Here is a 2,801-nt window from a genome sequence, read left to right on the forward strand (position 1 = left end):
TAATAATAATAATAATAATAACAAAAAGCATAATTTATATAACGCATAACCCCACTCTACAGCAAGCTCTGTGCGCTCTACACTATTAGTATTATCCAAGCAGACCATAGAACACTCAGAAACATTCTCAGCTTCCTGGGAAGCATACACTGCAAGCAGCTGATAAAGTACTTAAACACTAACAAAATGATAAGATCTTTCCCTGTCTGTAGCTGGGTACCCATTCCCACCTGCATGAAGAGAGGAAAATTCGTGTAAAGTGCCTTTCCCAAGGACACACCCACGATCTTCGGTTGCGAGTCCGAGAGCCTTAACTAAGCCACCGAAGCAATAAATATTTAAATTTGTAACCATCTAAAGGCGGCTGAGTGTTTTACCTTTTTCTTCAATACACTTTGTCCTTGAACGTCAAACGACCGAAAACAAATTAGCATGTCGGGGTTTTTTTTTTCTTTTTCAGAGGACGAATTCTCTGTACTAGAACACGACTGGGAGGTGGCTGGTCAAGAGTAAAACGAGAGCATTCTTTGTCAGTACTCGCAACACAATTGGGTCACATCAGTCGGTGCCGAAGGTTTGAGGTGTTACTTGAGAGTAACATACATAGAAAACAAGGAGAAGAGATACGGTGATAGATGTTATCATGTTTGACAGGAAAGAAGGAGAACGTTACAAAAGAGCACGCCTCCCCCCCCCCCAGAACACGACACTTGTTTAGGTCTTGTTTATTCACTTGCCTGCGTTTAAGAACGAGAGACAGAAGCAATAGAAGTTACAGAAAAAATAGAGGGCACAAGAAACACGGAATCTGGCTGGACTTACCAGTTGATCATCTCAAATTCCAAGATTTGAACCCGGTTCTTCCGTGTGTTGTACAAGTGTGTAAAAAGCTAGACTAGAGCAGTCGTTGTGATTTCCTGAAACAACACAATGAGCAAATTATAATAATAATGATAATAATTAATAATAAAGATAATAATAATGAATAGCATTTGTATAGCGCATGCCCCCACTCGAAAGCAAGCTCTATGCGCTTTACAGTATATTATTATTATTACCACAGCAGACCATAGACCACTTAGAAACATTCCCAGCTTCCCGGAAAGCATACAATGCAAGCAGCTGGTTAAGCGCTCAAACACTAACAAACTGACAAGATCTTTCACTGTCTATAGCTGGGCACCAATTCTCACCTGGGTGAGGTGAGGAAAATTCGTTCAAAGTGCCTTTCCCTAGGACACAAGGTCAAACCCGCGGCTCGACCCCCCGAACCCGCAATTAGTACTGAGCTTTAGTGACATCTGAAAAAAAAGAAAGCTTATTGTTGATGCAGACGAAAAATAATTTTTTTTTTTTTAAAGAATGCATTTTTACGCCACCATCGAAACAATCTAGATCACTTAGGAGAAGAGCTCCCAACCCTGTCTGTCAAAGCCAACCCGAGCTGAGAGGCATAATAATAATTCAGCATCTTAGCAGAAAGACAGCGCAAATCTCCACTTGGAAATCGAACTCATGTCTCCTGCGTGCGACAGCGAAGCGTCTAACTGCTACACCACAGCCGCCTGTAGGTAACAGAGGGCGAGTAGTTGTCACAGTACGACACACCACCGCCACACTCATGCCCATCTCACCACCACCACACTCACACCCACCTCAATTGAGCTAAGTAGTTGTCACAGTAGTATGTCACACCATTATCATAACCACACTCACACCCACCTCACCACTACACCCCATCACCACACTCACACCTACCTCACCAGGGGAGTAGTTGTCATAGTACGACACCCCATCACCACGCTCACACCATCTCACAACCACAACACACCACTATCACACTCATACCCGTACCTCACCACAACACCACATCACCACACTCACACAAATTCACCAGGCGTGAAGTTGTCACAGTGCGACGCACCATTACCACACACAACTCACCTCATCACAAAACCCAATCACCACACTCACACCCACCTCATTTAGCCGAAAAGTTGCCACATACGAAACCCCATCACCACACTCACACTCACACCAACTCACCACATCAAACTATCCCCACACTCACACCAACCTCATTGAGAAGAAAAGTTGTCCCAGTACAACACACCATCCCCACACTCACACCCAACTCACCACAACACACCATCTCCACACTCACACCCAACTCACCACAACACCCATCTTACTACACTCACATCCCCCTCACCAGGCCGCGAATCCAAAAACTTTGAGCCCCGTAAGATAAGCGAGCAAACCGACCCTGCCTCTAGATCTAGTACTAGTACCTCCCCCGCACCCACCAACCGCACATGCGCGTGTTTCGCGCACCACTTGCTCCCACCTGACAGACCGTTAACTTGCCAAGGACGTCCCGACATGACCCTTTGACATATCACGTGATCGACTCGCAAACAACCAGGTCCCAGACCGTTATTTTCTTTGTCGCTGACGAGTAGAATTCGCTTCCTGTTAAATCTTCCATTACTTTTTTGTCGGTGGAAAATTGATGAACCTGCACCTGCCAATTGTCATCTCTCTGTCTGCACGCGGTAATTGTCATCTGGCCAGATGAAAGGACAACACGGAGCAGATTACATGGTCGGGATTACGTTTTGGAATTCCTGGTCAAATTAGACCCCGCCCATTCCCCCCCGCCTCCCCACAAAAATAACTCTTGCGTGCACGCGCATACACAAACACCCACAAACACACACACACACACACACACACACAAACAAACACACACACACACACAAACACACACACAGACAAACACACACACGCACAGAGAGAGA

The 2,801-nt window shown here is 45.5% G+C and overlaps 1 protein-coding gene across 1 annotated transcript in view; it reads right to left on the reverse strand.

The window, feature by feature from the left end:
- LOC101859788 (gamma-aminobutyric acid receptor subunit alpha-3-like) overlaps window positions 1-2,801 on the reverse strand; it is a gene marked incomplete in the record, with an annotated part of 175,432 nt that overhangs the window by 98,872 nt on the left and 73,759 nt on the right. The window contains 1 exon segment of the mRNA XM_035970178.1: window positions 823-917.

This window comes from Aplysia californica, unplaced genomic scaffold (genome assembly GCF_000002075.1).
Source record: "Aplysia californica isolate F4 #8 unplaced genomic scaffold, AplCal3.0 scaffold00231, whole genome shotgun sequence".
NCBI classification, from domain to species: Eukaryota; Metazoa; Mollusca; class Gastropoda; order Aplysiida; family Aplysiidae; genus Aplysia; species Aplysia californica.